Source organism: Geotrypetes seraphini, chromosome 6 (assembly GCF_902459505.1).
Source record: "Geotrypetes seraphini chromosome 6, aGeoSer1.1, whole genome shotgun sequence".
NCBI lineage: Eukaryota > Metazoa > Chordata > Amphibia > Gymnophiona > Dermophiidae > Geotrypetes > Geotrypetes seraphini.
This window is the reverse complement of record NC_047089.1, coordinates 210,474,669-210,495,536: the sequence shown is the minus strand read 5'-3', so window position 1 is coordinate 210,495,536 and position 20,868 is coordinate 210,474,669. Positions and strand designations below refer to the sequence as shown.

General features: G+C 45.8%; 2 protein-coding genes across 13 annotated transcripts in view; one reads left to right on the top strand and one right to left on the bottom strand.

Moving 5' to 3' along the window:
- Positions 1–20,500, bottom strand: part of NSD3 (nuclear receptor binding SET domain protein 3) — a 247,944-nt gene extending 227,444 nt beyond the window's left edge. For 4 of the 6 annotated variants that reach the window (XM_033948592.1, XM_033948596.1, XM_033948595.1 and 1 more), the window contains exon 1: positions 19,127–19,834. The gene's annotated coding sequence lies outside the window, so the exon portion shown is untranslated. Of the gene's footprint in view, positions 1–18,120; positions 18,219–19,126; positions 19,835–20,436 lie in introns of those variants that run through there. The other 2 variants (XM_033948593.1, XM_033948594.1) reach the window with 2 other exon arrangements.
- LETM2 (leucine zipper and EF-hand containing transmembrane protein 2) overlaps positions 19,912–20,868 on the top strand; it is a 171,128-nt gene continuing 170,171 nt past the window's right edge. For 4 of the 7 annotated variants that reach the window (XM_033948606.1, XM_033948602.1, XM_033948604.1 and 1 more), the window contains exons 1-2: positions 19,916–20,024; positions 20,475–20,656. The gene's annotated coding sequence lies outside the window, so the exon portion shown is untranslated. Of the gene's footprint in view, positions 20,025–20,474; positions 20,657–20,868 lie in introns of all 7 variants that reach the window. The other 3 variants (XM_033948609.1, XM_033948608.1, XM_033948601.1) reach the window with 2 other exon arrangements.

The following is a 20,868-nucleotide window of genomic DNA, read 5'->3' as shown; positions in this document are numbered from 1 at the left end:
ACCACTGGCATTATTCACCAGCAAGTTTTGACAAGTAAGAGACTCAATACAAAGACTGTCATGGACAACACTTTCAAAATTGTAAATTCAGTTCATGGAAGATCACTTCAAAGATAGCTTTTCAATCTTACTCTTGATGAAGGGGCAGTAGAAATCATTTTGCACACAGATGTAAGGTGGCTAAGTAGGAACAAACTTCTGCAAAGATCTCATGATTTGCTGAATGAAATAAGAAGTTTTTTGAAGGAGAAGGGAGATGACCAAGCAGAGTTGGAAGATGAAGAGTGGTTATGTGATCTGGCATTTTTCGCTGACTTTACAGGCGAAGTAAGTGATATGAACCTTGAACTACAAGGTAAAAACAAATGCTTTGGCGAGATGAGTAGTTTCATATTACAAGAGCAAATTTGAGCTGATAACTGACCTTGCAAACAACACTTTTGATTATTTTCCTAATATGCAGGACCATCTGGGACAATTTCCAAATTTTGTTTTTCAGAATGAGAAGTATGTGACAGAAATCTGTTCTGTTATCCAGGAATTCAAAAAATAGATTGTGACTTCCAAAAAATTGGAACAGTTGTGGAGTACTTGTCATACCCATTCAAAGTAGATGTGGACATTAAAGAAACTGAAGCTGCTATCAGTAAAAATTATTCATTGAACAAACCATCTCTTGAAAACAAAATATTAACCCTTAAAAATGACATTTTTCTCAAGACCCGTGCTGAGCAAGAATCGTTTTGGAAGCTAGTGCCTAGAGACAAATCTCCCAACTTGAGAAGATGCAGTGAAGCTGTACACTCCTGTTTCGGTTCAACTTATTTGTGTGAATCTGCATTTTCCCATTTGAAAATAACAGAGTACACAATGTTCCAACATGACAGATGAATATCTCCAGGATTCCCTGAGACTGGCCCTCACACAATATTCATCCAACTTCAAAAAGCTGGTGGATGAAATGCAGGCTCAGATGTCTCACTAATGAGCAAGAGTAAAATATTAAAGATTGTGCAAGATCAGCCTGGATCAATACTTGACCTAAATTTAACACAAATAAAAGTTAAAGAAAGTTATTACTCAATAAAACTTTAAGAAAAAAAATGTACTTTCCATTTCCCCTCACAGTTCTTACTGGATCTTCGTCTCTGTTTTGTTTTTGCTTAATTTGCTTAACAGCTAATCACATCCAAGTAAATGACAGAAGGTTCATTAAAATGGGGGAAGGAGAATCCTCCAACTTTATTGGGCTAAAATTTAATTTGAAACTTAATTTTCATGGTGGTAGATCACCGGCATTTTTGGCCAAAAAAAGTAGATCTCGACCTGTTCAAAGTTGGACATCTGGGATAAAGTCTCGCCATGGCCCAAGCACATTTCAGGGGGACCTTCTGGATTGTCCCTGATATCTGAAAGGATACGAACATCAGGGTTATCAGGAAAAGAGGCAGATTGTGGCCTCTGGTCACTCATAAGAGAACCTTCAGCAGTGACTGTCTGATCGGACTGCAGCTTCAATTCCTGCATAGATTCAGAAATTAACTCCATAAGGTGTGCGGGCTTGAAAAATCCATGCACTGTGGGGTTGTCCTCTAAATCACGGGTCCCACACTGATCTGGATCATGGAGATCCGCAACATCTACGGTTGCTGCAGTACCGCCTAGCAAATGCAGAAGAATCAAAAGATTGTCCGCCACAACAGTGGGCACCACCATCTTACTCTCCAGAGCCCCCGCAGGGAAACAAGAGGAAAGACCCTGGTCCAATAGAGCAGGAGTCCCTGTGACCGGCACAGAAGCCGACGGAAGGGAAACAGGCAGAGACTTTTTAATTAAGTATGCCTGATGAAATTCCAGAGGAAAAAGGTCCCCCACGGCGGGAGCAGACTTCTGTGGCTCAGATTTTGAATGCTTGGAAGACTTGTGAATTTTTTCGCTGAAACGCTACCATCGCTCTCCCCAGGTCCCCCAGATGCCAATTTTGCACGAGTTGTGGCAAAAGGTGCTTGAAGAACCTCCCCAGAGGTGGAAGGCACAGCATCCAGACAAACCTGCCCCACCCTTCATGGGCCGCAGCATACATGGAACACGGCTGCGTATCTGACTGCCATCATCCGCAAAAGAGGCATGAATCCATCCTATCCTGTCCTGGGAAGGCCATCTGTAAAGTTTTCTTGCCAAAACAAAGCCCAGAAGTATAAAAAATATACTTAAATTCAAATTGGGAAAAATCAAAAATGGTCATCACGGGTGCCGATTTTAAAGAAAAATCGCCCAGGAAAAGTACAGGAACCCTCAGAAAGCAGCAATTTTGGGATTTCAGAGGTGGGAAGGCGTAAAGCATGCAGGGAAACCACCCAAAAACCCCTTTTGAAGACCCCTTCCAAAATCGCTGATTCAGGCTCTTACTCACTGTTACATGTGCTGTCTGATAGAAACTGCAGGCATGTTGAACACAGCATACAGGGAGATCCTTAGCCTCAGGGAACTGGAAATCTGGATTTCAAGTCTTCTGACTGCCCCACTAGCCTGACCACCATGGCCAGAGACCTCTGCCACCCGTGGACACACCACGCAGACAGCTGGCGGAGGGACGTAGACTGGCTCCGATCCCAGTCGCACCTCCATGGAACCACTCAGCCTGCGCTACACCCATTAGTAGACAGACCTGGGGTGAGCTAGCTCCCAAGGGAAAGACTCCAGAGCCCTAATCTGATGTGCAGGAAACCCCCCAGGAGCAGATGTTCTTCAACAGTCTACGATCTTCTGTCGCAAGGATTTCCCCACAGGGAACCTCCACAGCACGAGGGCGAAATCACAACCAAAAAGTACTGAAATTACTGAAAAACCACTAAAAGAAACACAAGCAGAAAAGTAAGCTCCTACAGCTTGGCCTGTAGGAATTTAAGATTGATGGTACAGAAGGAGAATACTTAATGGTAGAGTGTGAGAGGGAAGGGGTAAAAGCTTCATATGTTTGAAGCTGGCGGGAGGAGATAAGCAACCCACTGTTCCTGGAATAAAGTGGGATTGTACAAGAAAAATACATTAAAAACATACAATATTAAACATATACATTGCTACCAAAATAAAAAATTTTGAAAACAATTTTCTCTCCTTTTTCAGTTATTTTAAATAAGGATTTCTCAGCAGACTCACTATCTGAGCTTCTCATAGTGTTGATTTGTAATCCTTACCTTTTAAAGAGCTGGACTACATGCAGTACAATTCTACTGTTTTCTATAACAGCATTAAAAAAAGTTTTCCAAAATATCAGATCCTTAGTTGCAATACTGAACTAGATTCCCTTGTTTTACAACATGCACAAAACTGAATAAAATGTCATTTTTAGCTGCTCATAAAGCTGATAATAATTAAGGGAAAATTATGTCCTACCTGTTAATTTTCTTTCCTTTAATCACAGCAGAAGAATCCAGAGACTAGTGGGATAACAGTCATCAACCAGCAGGTGGAGATAGAGCGTACCAAGTTGTTCTCACGGTATATCTTGGATGCACAGCCTCCTGGCCAACCAGTAAAAGTTTTCTCAAAGCAGCTGAAACAACGCACAGAAAAGGAATGAAACCAACGAGACGTAAGGAACATATGTAACATCTGTCTGAACACGTGCTACCCAAATCCCTGAGGCTCTCAAACTGAGAATGCAATTCCAGCCCACAAGGCATGTCCAAACCACGCCTGCAAGCGCCAAACCCCGCAACAAGGTGGGGCTCTGGAGTCATCTGCTGTGACTAAAGGAAAGAAAATTAACAGGTAGGACATAATTTTCCCTTCCTTATCATCAGCAGCAGATGAATCCAGAGACTAGTGGGATGTAACAAAGCAATCCAAACATAGGGAGGGAAAGAACCCAGGGAACGTGCAAGGCCATATTCCTCCCCAATCCTGCCTTGCAGCACCCGCCAAGGAGATACGAAACTCCAGAGAGTATGTATCTCATACTCATGCAGAGGTTAACCCCCTCCATAGCCCCTGTGAGTAGGAGCAATCATAAAAGGGCAATCATAAGAGGACAAGCAGCCTCCTACTATGACTACAATGCCCCAAAGAACCCCCCTGTGGAATAACCCCATTATGTCAGGGACCCGTCTTTAGATGATAGCCAAACCCCCGCAAGGTGGCAGGGCAGAAAGCCAAGACTCCAACAAGGGAAGGCTCCCCATCCAATCGAAGCCTTCCCAAGTCTAAAGTCCAAGGGGCTCCCAAAGGAGGCAAACTGCCGACCAAAGTGGGGAAGAATACTAGAAGGAGACATGGTTCCCTCCCCCCAGGAAAAAAACAGTGACAATCTCAGAAGCTGAAGAAGTAGATCTAAACATCCTGTCCACTCCTCCATAGGAAGGAATCCTAGAAGGAGCGGCAGGAACAAACACACAACTGAGGCCTGAATCACAGAGAAATATTTGAGACCTGAGCCACCGGAGAATCTCTTAACTGAGGCCCAAGCCCCAAGAAAATTTTACAACTGAGGCCCGAGCCACAGGAAAATCTTCCAACTGAAGCCTAAGCCACAGGAAAGTCCCCAACGGAGACCCAAGTCACAAGAAATGCTCTCAACTAAGGTCCAAGCCACAGGAAAACTCTCAACTGAGGCTTGAGCCACAGGAAAAAAAAAAACAAAAAACCTCTCAATTGAGGCCTGAGCCGCTGGAAAAAAAAACTCAACTGAGGCCTGAGCCACCGGAAAAACCTCTCAACTGAGGCCTGAGCCGCCAGAAAAAAAACTCTCAACTAAGGCCTGAGCCACCGGAAAAAACACACAACGGAGGCCTGAGCCACCGGAAAGAACACACAACGGAGGCCTGAGCCACCAGAAAGAACACACAACGGAGGCCTGAGCCGCCAGAAAGAACACACAACGGAGGCCTGAGCCGCCGGAAAGAACACACAACGGAGGCCTGAGCCGCCCGAAAGAACACGGAACGGAGGCCTGAGCCATCGGAAAGAACACGCAACAGAGGCCTGAGCCGCCAGAAAGAATACATAATGGAGGCCTGAGCCACCAGAAAGAATACGCAACGGAGGCTTGAGCCACCAGAAAGAATACGCAACAGAGGCCTGAGCCACCGGAAAGAACACTCAACGGAGGCCCGAGCCACAGGAAACACCTCTCAACTGAGGCTCAAGCCACAGGAAAAATCTCTCAACTGAAGCCTGAGTCACAGGAAAGAACTCTCAACTTAGGCCAAGCCCCAGGAACAGTCACAACTGAGGCCTAAGCCGCAAAAACATCCCTCAAAGGAGGCCTAAGTCGCAGGAACATCTCTAATCTGAGGCCTAAGCCCCAGAAACACTCCTTGCCCGAGGCCTAAGCCCCAGGAACACTCTTTGCCCGAGGCCAAAGCCCCAGGAACACTCTTTGCCCGAGGCCAAAGCCCCAGGAACACTCTTTGCCCGAGGCCAAAGCCCCAGGAACACTCTTTGCCCGAGGCCAAAGCCCCAGGAACACTCTTTGCCCGAGGCCAAAGCCCCAGGAACACTCTTTGCCCGAAGCCGAAGCCCCAGGAACACTCTTTGCCCGAGGCTGAAGCCCCAGGAACACTCTTTGCCTGAGGCCAAAGCCCCAGGAACACTCTTTGCCTGAGGCCAAAGCCCCAGGAACACTCTTTGCCTGACGCCAAAGCCCCAGGAACACTCCCTGTTTGTGGCCTAAGCCCCAGGAACCTACTTCGTGTGAGGCCTAAGCCACAGGAACATACCTTGTTTGAGGCCTAAGCCACAGGAACACTCATCGTCTGAGGCCTAAGCCACAGGAACACTCATCGTCTGAGGCCTAAGCCACAGGAACACTCATCGTCTGAGGCCTAAGCCACAGAACACTCCTCATCGGAGGCCCAAGCCACAGGGACATACTTCTGCTGAGGCCCAAGCAATAGGAACACAACTACTGGTGTTTAATGCAGACTGGAAATTGAGGATAATTCAGAATACAGCTGTTCGATTGATTTTTGGTTTAAAAAAGAATGACCATATTAGTCCATATTATCGTTACTTCATTGGCTGCCTTTAGAGGCAAGAGTATTATTCAATTTTTCCTGTATCTGCTTTAAGCTGATATTGAGATTGTCTCCAGCTTACCTTTTTACTCATTTTGTGTTGCATAGACCATCAAGAGAAACTAGAAACGTCTACTTATTTGCTTATCCAAAAATTAATGGGTGTAGATATAAGACCTTCTTAGATAGGACCCTAGCATTTTAAGCTGGTAGGCAACAATCTTGGTTAGATAAATGTATTCAGCAAGCTATGTTATCCTATTGCAGTTTTCGGAAATTAATTAAGACCACTTTGTTCGATAAGTTTATTACTTAGTGAGTTTTATTATTGAAATTCTATTTTACAAATATTTGCATTTTTTACTGTATTATTGTATTTCACTAATTGTCCCACTCTTTTTAGTGTAAACCGCCTAGAACTTTTGGTTATGTCGGTATAAAAGAATAAAGTTATTATTATTATTATTATTATTATATAGAGTGCATAACTGGACACCCTCTGTTGCTTAACTTTCATTTGCAAAAACCGTATGGGAAAGGATGACATTTACACGGGCTAATCTACAAACAGAAAATGCAGTGGGGGAGGACCGCGGCAGAAAATAGTGCGGAAGCTTCCCCACCATTTCAGAAAACTGACGCCGGTAGCTACCACCACGCCTACGACAAAGAACTGCCGACCCCTCCCTATCGGAAGGCATCCGGCCAAAAACACAACCATGTTCCCATCAGTAACCATAAATCGCCCCTTACCGCATCATCCCCAGAAGACCAGCCACCCCCCTTCGGAGGACCAGATAAACAAAGGGAACCACCGCCCAAAAGCTGCTGGGACCGACCAGCAGAAGGAGGGTAGGCTACCCAAGACCGCGCTCCAACCGATTCCGAGCGCAACCAGATGCAAGCAAAAAAATGCTCAGCATCACGCTGAAAGGCGCTGGGGATCTCCCAGACATTCGGCCCTAAGGTGCCCTTATCGGACTCAAGGCCTTCTCACCAAATCACGCCAAAGCAACGACCAAACCTGCCAAAAGTCAACTCACCATCATGCGCCTGCTACTGCCGCAAGGCAGTTAAGGAAAAAACAACCTCGGCTCATCTGCGGGAAGGCGTCGAAAACCCTGCCATTGGTGCGCCCCCCCCCCCACACCAAGAGAGAAGAACACTGCCAGGCACCCTGAACTAGGCATTCAGGTCCCTGGGAAAGTCCATGCATCGAGCCATAGTAACCCCGAACCGCGACGCACCCGGAGTACCCAACAAAAAGACCAGCACTCAATACCTTACTGTCTCCCCTTCAGGCAACCCTCGTGGGTAAGAAGAAACTTCCCGAAGGTACTTTGCCGGTTCGGGTAAGGGACGCTGGGGGGTCCCAGGTATTACCCTGAAGAAGGTGAGGTAGGGACACTGCGGGGACCCAGGTGTACCTCCAAAGCTTGCACACCGTGCTAGAACACCCCTCCATTACACAAGCCCGACCTGGCTCGAATGCTCTGTAGCCCCAGGACCCATAGAATCCAGGAGCTATGAGAAACACATCCACCAACCTGCTGGAGATAAGAGTTTACTGGTTGGCCAGGAGGCTGCGCATCCAAGATATACCCTGAGGACAACTCAGTACGCTCTATCTCCACCTGCTGGTTGATGGCTGTTATCTCACTAGTCTCTGGATTCATTTGCTGCTGATGACAAGGAATGAAAAATACTAATTTTTGGCAGTCCAGCACAACTTTTTATGCTAGTTTCAGCGATGCTAGTATGAGCATCATGAATGCAAAAGCCCAATAACAATTTTGCTCAATGTGTGCCTTAAAACCTGTTGCAGTTTTGTCATGACAGATTTTGACCAGTTTTTCAGCTGCTATAGCTCCAAAGCAAAAGTAGATACAGACTTCAGATTTTTATCATAGATTATCCTTGCACTGGACACTACACTGTCAAATTTACAGCAATTCATTATGAATAACTGCATCAGAACATTCCTTTAAATTTTGCACCATTGATAGAAGAGCTGAAATTTGTCAATTTTCAGGGTCAATTATAACAACAACAAAAAAAGAGTCTGCCTAATACCATCTGAAAGAGGAATTCTTCTTCTACAAGCTTTATATTTATTTTGCAATGCAACCCTTATTGAAATATAAATTTGCTTAAAAATGTGGGATATTGTATGTGCACATACCACAAGGCTAGAAAATGTACATGAAATAGGTGTTGTGTATGGTCCATGGTAGCTTTTGCCACTACTGGTTTCGAAATGACCAAACCAGTATTCTCATTGCCACAGGGGCTACGCCCAATAGCCATACAACAACAGCCACGGATTGGTTTCTTTTCTGCAGGTTTCCAGGCCTGTTTGTGGGATTCTTTTCCACAGGATTTCAAACCTGTTTGCATGGAAAATTACATGGCACTTTAATGCACTAATACCTTACAAAATTCAACAGGGAAGCAAAGTTGTATCCTCTTCAAAGTCTGACATCTATATCCTGAAAATTGACGAACACAATCTGAATCAGATACCTTGGCACAGTTTCAAAAATTTTGCTAAAAGGCATTTCCCACAGGAAAGCTAGGGACCTCCCTCCACTTCAAAATCACTGAGCTTTGGAACAACCTTACATCCCCTCTTCAGACCTTGAGCTCTCTCCAAGTTTTCCGCAAACATCTGAAAACCTGGCTTTTCTCAAAAAATGTAAATCTCCCTCCAACTTAGGAATCAAGGAAACTCTTATATCTTGGCATCCCAAGTCCTCTAAATTTTCTTCACACTTCTACCTCTAACCCTCTGTTGTAGTTCCTTCCTATTTCTCCTACTTTAAACCGCGTCGAGCTCTACGAACGTGGAGATGATGTGGTATACAAACCTAAGGATTAGATTAGATTAAAGCACATAAATGGAGCCAAAGCAATAAACAAATGGCTAAAATGATTGGTAATAACAAATTCAACAAGGCCTACTTAAGTCTATCAATTCTGAATATAAAAGCTATTTTAATACCTGGAAAATCCGAATGGTACACAAATGTTATACATAGAAACCAACTGATAAACCCAGCACTGCCTTCACTGGAGAATGAACAGCAAATGAAGCACAAAATATAGTACCAATAACTAAACTCACTCACCTCCAGAAAAACACATATTCAACAATACTATAGAACCTTTAGAAATCTTTGACAACCATAAAACAGAAATACAGTGGTATTCAAATTGTCAAACATAAATGCAAAATGCAAATATTGCATGTCAATAATGCTGAATTCCTAACTTCAAGATGTTGCTTTTAGGAAGATATATTTATTAAAAAAAAAAAAAGAGAGAGAGTCTGCCTATAATAATTGACAAATTTCAGCCCCTGTGTCAAAGATGCCAAATTTGAAGGAATGTTATGATGCAGCAATTCTGAGTGTAGTGTCCAATGCAAGGAATGCAAATCTATGATAAAAATCTGAGGTCTGTATTTACTCTTGCTCTGGAGCTATAGCAGCTGATAAACTGGTCAAAATCTGTTGCAACAAACTGAAAAATTTTGGGGCACACTTTGAGCAACATTTTCAGGTGGGCTTTTGTATCCATGATGCTCTTACTACCATCATTGCAACTAGCACAAAAGATTATGCTATACTACCAAAAATGAGCACTCTTAACCAATTATTCTCAATTTTACAAGCAGCTAAAAATTACACTTTATTCATCACTGTGCACAATGCTGCCAATATCCGGAGCCAGACTTTTGCAGTTAGGAATCTAAAATCTTGGGAAAATTCTTAGGGCTCCTTTTACTAAGCGCACGCTACTCTTCTAGAACTAACGCCAGCTCAATGCTGGCGTTAAGGTCTAGCATACGTGGCAATATAGCGTGCGCTATTCCGCATGTTAAAGCCCTAACTCAGCTTAGTAAATGGAGCCCTTACTACCCTGACTATTCTATGTGCAAATTTTGAACAAATGGTGAGGACCTTTAGACCTCTTGGAATAGAATGACCCCAAAATATCTTTTTTTGTTCATATTTGTTGAAGAAAGGAAAAATTATGTCTTATCTGATAATCTTCTTTCCTTTAGACACAGCAGATGAATCCAGAGATGTATGGGTTGTAACCATCTACCAGCAAGTGGAGATAGAGAGAACCAAACTGATCTCTGCCTTATAGGATGGCAAGCTCCATGGTTAGCCAGTACCGTATTTTCACACATATAACGCGCGCGTTATACGCGTTTTTACCTACCGCGCATACCCCTCGCGCGTTATATGCGTGAGCGCGGTATACAAAAGTTTTAAAACATAGTTCCCACCCCGCCCGACGCCCGATTCACCCTCCCAGCAGGACCACTCGCACCCCCACCCCGAACGACCACTCGCATGCGCTCCCACCCGCATCCACGATCGGAGCAAGAGGGAGCCCAAGCCCTCTTGCCCGGCCGACTCCCCGACGTCCGATACATCCCCCCCCCCCGGCAGGACCACTCGCACCCCCACCCCGAACGACCGCTCGCACGCGCTCCCACCCGCACCCGCATCCACGATCGGAGCAAGAGGGAGCCCAAGCCCTCTTGCCCGGCCGACTCCCCGACGTCCGATACATCCCCCCCCCCGGCAGGACCACTCGCACCCCCACCCCGAAGGACCGCCGACTTCCCGACAATATCGGGCCAGAAGGGAGCCCAAACCCTCCTGGCCACGGCGACCCCCTAACCCCACCCCGCACTACATTACGGGCAGGAGGGATCCCAGGCCCTCCTGCCCTCGACGCAAACCCCCCTCCCCACCAACGACCGTCCCCCCCCAAGAACCTCCGACCGCCCCCCAGCCGACCCGCGATCCCCCTGGCGACCCCCACGACCCCCCCACCCCCCTTCCCCGTACCTTTGGTAGTTGGCCGGACAGACGGGAGCCAAACCCGCCTGTCCGGCAGGCAGCCAACGAAGGAATGAGGCCGGATTGGCCCATCCATCCTAAAGCTCCGCCTACTGGTGGGGCCTAAGGCGCGTGGGCCAATCAGAATAGGCCCTGGAGCCTTAGGTCCCACCTGGGGGCGCGGCCTGAGGCACATGGGCCCAACCCGACCATGTGCCTCAGGCCGCGCCCCCAGGTGGGACCTAAGGCTCCAGGGCCTATTCTGATTGGCCCACGCGCCTTAGGCCCCACCAGTAGGCGGAGCTTTAGGATGGATGGGCCAATCCGGCCTCATTCCTTCGTTGGCTGCCTGCCGGACAGGCGGGTTTGGCTCCCGTCTGTCCGGCCAACTACCAAAGGTACGGGGAAGGGGGGTGGGGGGGTCGTGGGGGTCGCCAGGGGGGTCGCGGGTCGGCTGGGGGGGCGGTCGGAGGTTCTTGGGGGGGGGCGGTCGTTGGGGGGGAGGGGGGTTTGCGTCGAGGGCAGGAGGGCCTGGGATCCCTCCTGCCCGTAATGTAGTGCGGGGTGGGGTTAGGGGGTCGCCATGGCCAGGAGGGTTTGGGCTCCCTTCTGGCCCAACTACCAAAGGTACGGGGAAGGGGGGTGGGGGGGTCGTGGGGGTCGCCAGGGTGGTCGCGGGTCGGCTGGGGGGGCGGTCGTTGGGGGGAGGGGGGTTTGCGTCGAGGGCAGGAGGGCCTGGGATCCCTCCTGCCCGTAATGTAGTGCGGGGTGGGGTTAGGGGGTCGCCGTGGCCAGGAGGATTTGGGCTCCCTCCTGGCCCGATATTGTTGGGGAATCGGCGGTCCTTCGGGGGGAGGGATGTATCGGACGTCGGGGGGGGGGGGCATCAGGCTTTCAGGATGGGGACAGACCTTCAAGGGGGGACAGTGCACGGAAGTCAGGGGGGGGTGAACGGAGAGTCGGGACAGCGCACGGAAAGTCGGGGCAGTGCACGGAAGTCAGGGGGGGTGAACGGAGAGTCGGGACAGCGCACGGAAAGTCGGGGCAGTGCACGGAAGTCAGGGGGGGGTGAACGGAGAGTCGGGACAGCGCACGGAGAGGCGGGGCAGTGCACGGAAGTCAGGGGGGTGAACGGAGAGTTGGGCAGCATGCGCGGTATAATCGTGAGCGCGTTATACCAAAGTTTTTGTGCTTATCATCGTGATTTCTGCGCGCTATACACGTGTGCGCGTTTTATACGGGTGCGTGTTATTTGCGTGAAAATACGGTAATTCTCGTAACAAAGCAAGACAATCAATGAACACAAATAGGCATAGAACTTCCATCTCACAGCCTAGAGACAAAGCTGACAATAAGTCCAACACAATGTAGCAGAAAGTCCTAACATCTCTAGAAGAAAGAAGAAACCAAACAAAAGGGTGGGACTCTGGATTACATAGGAACATAATTGCCACTGCTGGGTCAGACATGGTCCATCGTGTCCAGAAGTCCGCTCACGCAGCGGCCCCTAAGTCAAAGACCAGTGCTCTAAATTAGTCCAGCCTCACCTGTGTACTTTCCGATTCAGCAGGACCTTGTCTAACTTTGTCTTGAATCCGTGGAGGGTGTTTTCCCTACAACAGACTCCGGAAGAGCGTTCCAGTTTTCCACCACTCTCTGGGTAAAGAAGAACTTCCTTACGTTTGGGATTCATCTGCTTGTTTCTTCACAGGACCACGGGCAGCAGCTCCTGCCCGCTGAACATGGCTGACCCGGAAGTCTTCCCTCTGACATCAGCTCTGATGACGGCGCGAAGGCTTCCGGGTCAACTTTGGCAGCGTGCAGGGAGCATGCAGCTAGAGGGCAGGAAGGAGGCCTACTGAGGTAACACTTGGGATCCCTAGCACTGGTGGTGGTGGTGATGACTGATGACAGTGGCTCCACCTTGAAGAAGAAGGGGAGCGGGAGACCCACACAGTGCTGCATACCCCCCACCAACGATTCGTGTACCCCTGTACCGCTTTTTGAGAACCTCTGGTATATATGATAGAGAGCACAAAGTTAAGCTCCATCTACTCGTCTCTGGATTGATTCATCTGCTGCTAGTAACAAGGAAATACTATTACACCAGGTCTTAAAACACTAATACACCTAGTGAAAAAATAGAATGAGACTGCTACAAGATTTCTACAAAGTAGCATTCCACTTAATAAATTTAGAATAAGAACATAAGAATAACCTTACTGGGTCAAACCAATGGTCCATCTAGCTCAGTATCCCATCTTCACAGAGGGCAATCCAAGTCACAAGTACCTGGCAAAAACCCAAATAGTAGCAGCACTCCATGCTACCAATCCAGGGCAAGCAGTGGCTTCCCCCATGTCTTTCTCAACAGGAACTTGTCCAAACCTTTTTTAAAAGCAGCTACATTAACTGCTCTTACCACATCCTCTGGCAATGCATTCCAGAGCTTAACTATTCTCTGAGTGAAAAAATATTTTCTTCTATTGGTTTTAAAAGTATTATTCTAACTTCATCAAGTGTCCCCAGGTCTTTGTAAATCCTGATGCAGTTAAAAAAAAACGATCCTCTTGTACCCACTCAGGATTTTGTAGACTTCAATCATATCTCCCTCCAGCCATGTTTTCCAAGCTGAAGAGCTCTAACCTCTTTAGTGTTTCTTCATACGAGAGGAGTTCCATCCCCTTTACCATCTAGGTCGCTCTTCTTTGAACCTTTTCTAGTACTGCTAGAAAAGGTTGAGATAAGAAGACCAGAACTGAATACAATACTCTGAGGCCCAGATGCACTAAAGTCAACGATTGTCACTAAAGCTGTTTTAATAGCTTTAGCAACGATCGCGTTTGCCAACCTGATGCAGAAAACAGCTCCCTACCTGGTTTTCTGCATGATTGCTCATTCCCTGATTCGACCATGTAAATAAATTAATTAATATTAAAATGCCATATAAACTAGTACAGCGACTGATGCTCTAACATGGCTTCCCGATGCCCAAAAAAAGGCGATTGCTTTTAGCGATCCAAAAAAGCGACATGTCAAGGCCAGTCACTTACCTTTCTGACCATTTTTTTAAATTGGTACAGATGCTGTGCATATTACACATGCACAATATCTGCCCTATTAGAAAAATAAAGCACACACAGCACCCTGTCGATGATGGCCCTCCCCGATGAACCTGCTGCACTGCGAATCCCCCCCCCCCGCACCAGCAAAAATAGCAGGAGGAATGCCCACTTCCTCCTGCTATGCCGACACCCCCCCCCCGGGCAAAAGAAAATTGGAAAGAAGGATACCCACTTCCTCATGCCATAGTGACTCCTCATCCTCCTTTGGCAACGAAACGGCAGGAGTGATGCCCACTCCCTCCTGCCACCGAAGACCTACTCCCGTGCCAGGCACCCCTCCAAACATTTCCTCCCATCTCCCTGTCCCCCAGGAAAAAAGCTAGGAAGGATGCCCACTCCCTCCTATCACTGCAGGTCCCCAAACCCCTCCCCCTGACCCCCGTACCTTTTCATTGAAGTTGGAGCAGGACAGAAGCTCAGTCCGTCCCGTTCATAGACCCACCAGTCCAGAATGGCATGCCTTTCCCTCCCAGATGCCTATAGCCCCTCCTAAGGGGAGGGACCTTAGGCATCTAGACCAATCAGGGCCTTATGCCCCTCCCCATGCATCACATCACTTAACCCTTCATTGCTCAGATACAAAAAAACATCTTAGATTGTGAGCCTGCCCATACACTGCTGGAACACCAGGGATAACAGAAAAGGTAAGCGGGGGGAGGGGGGTAAAAATCAATTATTCATATCAGCCAGGACAGCTGGCCTACCACTAGACCACCAGAGGTGGAAGAGGAGGTGAGACAGGGTGCAGAGCCTGGCAGGAGGGGGACAAGGTGCAGAGCCTGGCAAGTAGTGAGGGGGGCTGGTTGCATAGCCTGGCAGGGAGAGGGGCTGGCTGCAAAGCCTGGCAGGGAGAGGGGCTGGCTGCAAAGCCTGGCAGGGCAGGAATTGAAGGGAGATGGGTGCAGAGCTTTGCAGGGTGGGAAGGGTGCTAGGTGCAGAACCTGGTAGGGAGGGGGGCCGAGTGCACAGCCTGGTAGGGGAGGGCACTTGAAAAGCCCCCATCTTATATTTGTCAACCATTTTGGGGGGAGGAATGGGAGTCTCGACTTATATTCGGATCAACTTGTATTTGAGTATATCAGGCAGTAAGTTCCAAATTTGTGCAAGCTAATCAGGGCGCTAATATTTTTTAGAGGGGAGTGGAGATTGGACATCCCTGTGCTATTCTGTTAATGCAGCTACGTTACTGTAGGCTAACTGGTTAGTGCAGGATCATCATATGAGCTCTTACCGCCTACAAAATAGGTGTCGATTAAGTGCTCATGCAATACTTTTTTTAAGAGTCGTGTACTAATGGCAACATTAGCACACGGCAGTTAACAGAAAAAAAGAAATCAGCCATTTTCTGGCAGCAGTTAAAATGGCTTTAGCAAACAGGAAAAAACTAAGGTCAGTTGTTACAGCAGCTTAGTAAAGAGGACCCCTATGTTATTAGTTCTAAAAAATTTTAGGCACTTCTGAACAATTAGGCATAGCAAATCTGTAATGTCAAAGATATCACAAATAAAATTATACAAACAACATATACACTAGTTTTATTCTTTTTTAATACTTTTTCTCTTCTTTTATTTTCATTCTGTGTTATTCCTAGTCTTCTTAAGTATATGGGATCAAACATCTGTCGATCAAATCAGGAAACATTCCAGAAGACTGGAAAGTGGCGAATGTTACGCCGATTTTCAGTGAGTCTGACTTCGGTCCCGGGAAAGATGGTAGAGGTGCTGATAAAGGACCACATCATCGATCACCTTGACAGACACAAACCGATGAGGACCAGCCAGCACGGCTTCAGCAAAGGAAGATCTTGCTTGACAAACTTACTGCATTTCAAGGGAGTAAATAGGCAGAAAGACAAGAGTGGCCCACTCAACATCGCATATTTAGATTTTTAGAAGGCGTTCGACAAGGTCCTGCATGAAAAATTGTGAGCCATGGAATCAAGGGTTATATACTCGCATGGATTAAAAACTGGTTGGCGGATAGGAAAAAGAGAGTGGGGATAAATGGACAATACTCAGACTGGAAAAGCATCACGAGTGAAGTGCCACAGGGTTCGATGCTTGGGTCCGTACTCGTAAACCTATTTATAAACGACCTAGAAATTGGCACGACGAGCGAGGTGATTAAATTTGCGGATGATACAAAGTTATTCAGAGTAATGAGGACACAGAAGGATTGCGAAGACCTACAACGAGACATAACACACTTAAGGAATGGGCGACAAAATGGCAAATGAGGTTCAACGTGGATAAGTTCATATGCACGAATACAGGATGTCCGGTGCTATACTCAGAGAGAGCCCCCAGGAAAGAGACTTAGGAGTACTTGTAGACAAGTCACTGAAACCATCCGCGCAATGTGTGGTGGCGGCAAAAAGGGCAAACAGAATGCTAGGAATGATTAAGAAGGGGTCACAAACAGATCTGAGAAGGTTATAATGCCGCTGTACCGGAATACTGCGTCCAACACTGGTCGCTGTACATGAAAAAGGACATAGTACTACTCAAAAGGGTCTAGAGAAGAGCGACAAAAATGCTTAAGGGACTGGAGGAGTTGCCGTACAATGAGAGGCTAGAGAAACTGGGCCTCTTCTCCCTTGAAAAGAGGAGACTGAGAGGGGACATGATTGAAACATTCAAGATATTGAAGGGAATTGACTTAGTAGAGAAAGAGAGATTGTTTACCCTCTCCAATGTGAAGAGAACCAGAAGGTACTCGCTAAAGTTAAAAGGGGATAGATTCCGTACAAACATAAGGAAGTTCTTCTTCACCCAGAGTGATAGAAATCTGGAACGCTCTTCCAGAGGCTGTTATAGGGGAAAGCACCCTTCAGGGATTCAAGAAAAGGTTAGATAAGTTCTTGCTGGACCAGAACATACGCAGGTAAGGCTAGACTCAAATAGTGCACTGGTCTTTGACCTAAGGGCCGCCATGTGAGCGGACTGCTGGGCACGATGGACCACTGGTCTGACCCAGCAGCGGCAAATCTTATGTTCTTATGGAGTTCCTTTCTATTTTAATTGTAAATTTTGAAAATCGCTCTGCTATTGCCTAAGGAAGGGCATTGTATTAAATAAAATTAAACCATAAACACATCTGAAAATTTTCAATTGAACTGTGATGGTCAAAAAATATAAAACAAAGTACAGTAAATCAAACATTTTCATTCTTTCCTGCAGTCTTACAACTCACAAATTGCTTCATACAAAATTGGTGGTAGGGCCTTTTTACAGATCCTCTGGCTATCAGCATTTCATCCACTCCCCAATATTAATGTTTACTTACAACACAGTCTGCACAAATGGTACTGAAGACAATAAGAAACTGCTGTGAAAAATATATTTGATGGATTATCTTCCTGCACTAATTTTATAATCATCATTCAAATGTTATTGCTCATGTTACTATAACAGACACAAATGAAAAGTATTAAGTAAAGCTTCTACATAATTACAGCATTTTTATTCTATAGTGTTTATACAACATGTTGATGATATGATGAGAAACTCCATTATCATTATCAACAATTAATATGCTATATGAATGCTAATATAGTTAGTTTCTCAATGTAAATCAATTTTGCTTTTCAAAAGAAAATAAGTTTGATATCTGTTAAAGAGGCCCACAACTCTGGGGCATCTAAAAACAGGAAGCAGGGCCCAAGCTAATTAACTATATAATAACCACAACATAAATAGAATCCTTGTTGAATAAAGGCCCTGTATTGGTAATAAATTTGCCAAAAAACTGCACAAAGCTTACTTAATTTGAGATATTCTTAGACAAATTTGTATTGCAAAATGCAACACTGTACAGTTAATTTTTAAAAAGTGTTCAGTGTCAATCTAACCCTGCAGTGTTTTAAACATAACCTCAACAGTAAAGGGACAGAAGAAAAAAACAATAAAGTACACACAGGGAAAAAACAGTGACAAGCTCTATAGAAAGCAATCAACCAGTTTTCTAGCACCGCATGTCAAAGCAAATCAAAAGAAAATTAACATTTCTCTAAATGTTAAGTCTTAACACTACCAATCTGAAGGATCAAAGCAGCACTATCAAATCAAGTGTTTACTAAACAAGGTAACTACACCTGAGCCTAACTTTATGTATACTGACCTTAAATCTCACTTCCCTCGCCCCACGAAAACAATGTTTGATGTTTTTGATGAGTTTCGTTAGCACAACATGCCATCTCTTCCAGTTCCGGACAAATACTACAATGACATTTGTAAATGAAAACCCAGGTAGCTTCTTGCAGTTGTCCAAAAAATGTATGTATTTTTCGTTAGACATATGATGTGTGTGTTCCTCAAACAGAAAGACCCCGCTATATAGAGACTAATTAGCATAACAATGTAGGAGATGTATGTGGTAAACATCTGTCTCCACACAATGCCTTACGTATATTCTCCATGCAAAATGTCTAACCTACAGACAGAAATACATTATATCGTGCCTTCAGCTACAATAGCTGTAATTAGCTTTTCTGACAAAAGCAACTTTCAAGTTTATGATTTCCTTTAAAATGAGGGAGGAAAATTATGCACAAATGCATCCAACTTTGGGAAAAGGGGTTAATTTTTGCACCACGGTCTAATGGCACGTCCTGTTTTAAAGCACACACAAAAAAAAGACTGAGAAGAGGGGGGGGGGGGGCAAGGAAAGAGTGATAAATTTGAGTCATCAGTGAGAATGCTATTCCTTTTCAAGAGACGATTAAAAGTGGGGTAGCAAAGAAATACAGCAAAATAACAGGGGAGAGCAAATTGATACCAAGCACAGTGGGGAAATGTCCTTTCCTAAGGCAGAGAGAGTGACTCTCCTGGAGGCAAATATGGCTGCCTCTGCCCCTTTAAATCAGAGAAGACCTCCTTTGCCCCCCCCCCCCCCCGGTACCAGAACACCCTCAAATTACCCCAGACCCTCCTCGCATTTCGAGGTGGGGGATGAAGTCTTTCAACAAGATATAGTTCCCTTTTATTCCTATTTTCTGCTATTCCCCCTTCCCCTACTACCTTTCGAAACTGACAACAGCAGGCAGACACAGACATACACAAAACCCTGAATATAAATGAAAAATGGCACATTGCTTGCAATTAATAATAAAATACAGATTCAGTACCTTCAGTCTGTTCCATTCTAAACCAGCCCCGAGGTATCTACGCTCCTCCGTACAATGAATACAGCAGAAGAGAGTAAAAAAACAATAAAATAATAAAAATCGCCGTTGGTGGCGGGAGGTAATTGTTGTTTTTCCTTCTTACTTTCCTCCCGTTTCTTTCCCCTCTGTAAAGCGCTTCGTGTTTCCGGGAGGGGAGGAGGGGGCCGGCGGTTGACGGCGAGGCCTGCTCGCGGGCTCCCCCCCGGTTTGTTTGCTTGGTGAAATTATGATTTTTTTTTTTGTTGTTGCTGTTTTTGCTTTTTTTTCCCCCCCAACCTCAGACGGCCACCACTCGGTGCTCAAAGTCCGGCCTCTTCATGGCTGCCCACACCCGCCACCACCCGAGCTCAGCTTTTTTGTTTTCACTTTTTATTTGTTTTTTTTTTTTTTTTATTCCGTTTCGGCGGGCGAGCTTGAGTTAAAGGGGGTGGGGACAACGTCCTTCTTTGCAGCACCTCTTAAAATATTAAACAAGAGATAAATAAAACGCGGGGTTTTTTTTGACAGGGGAAGGAACGCCAAAGCGCTTCTTTTCTGCTAGATTTATTTTATTTATTTTTTGGGTTCTCTGTCTTGCCTCCCGTCTACTAACAAAAGCTCCAAAGACAGGCCAGCGCCAAAAACGTCGCCTTCCCATTCGCTGGCTGGGCGCGGGGGATACTGGGTGATGTAGTCCCGAATGCTTTGTCGTCATCGTCGTCGTCTTTTCCGTCTTGGGTGTAGGATGCCATGCACCACTGAACCTTAGGTTCGGGAACAGCTGGAAGCACATCTACACTTGGCGAGAATTGTGTTTGCTAGGACCGTGAGCTGCTGCTCTTTCTGTAACTAGTACTCACGTTACGTTCCCAGCTAGAAGGTACGCAGCCTGATCCGTGCCAAAATATACCTGTTCCTTTTTTGAGGGCCCAAAGAACTATAATACCATAGTCACACATTTGCAGCCAAGGGCGGAATGGAGATTTAATTAGACATTTAAGGAATCGTCAGAGTTGGGTAGTTTGTTTAGAGAGATTTTTTTATGTCGACTCGGTAAAATCATATTATACAGCTTGAAATGAGCCTACCACATAAGATTAAAAACAAGAAACAAAAATATTTGTGGATTTGATAAAGGAACTCGGGAAGAAGAGTTAAGGCAAAATGTATTATTTTCTCTTATAGATACAAAGCTGGAACAAGGTTAGGATCTCCAGGATCCTCATTGACTTGTATTGAGATCCTGGTTAAAAAAAAAAAAAATAGCAGGATTTTCCAGGATCCTGAACCACCTTAACTGCAGCCATCCTCTTTTCTTTTATTGCCGCAGCTGCTGCTATACATTTACGTGAAGTCCCCTGCAATGTCTTCTTCCCTTCTCTGCCGGTCCCGCCCCTTATGACATGCTCTTCTCTTCCTGTGTGGGCGGACCGGCAAAGACATCAGCGCGGGGACTCCCAGCAGAAACAACCAGAGGAAAAAAAAAGAATAGCAATACTTTGGATTTAGAAGGTGAATTTTAGTAACCTGGTCAGTCTTATTGAAACTAATTATTCAGATTTATTTATTCAATTTGTTATACTGTTCACCATGGGGGGCTCAGAATGGTTTACATGAATTTATTTAGGTACTCAAGCATTTTTTCCTGCCTGTCCTGATGGGGCTCACAATCAATCTAATGTACATGGGGCAATGGGGGGGGGGGGGTTAAGTTACTTGCCCAG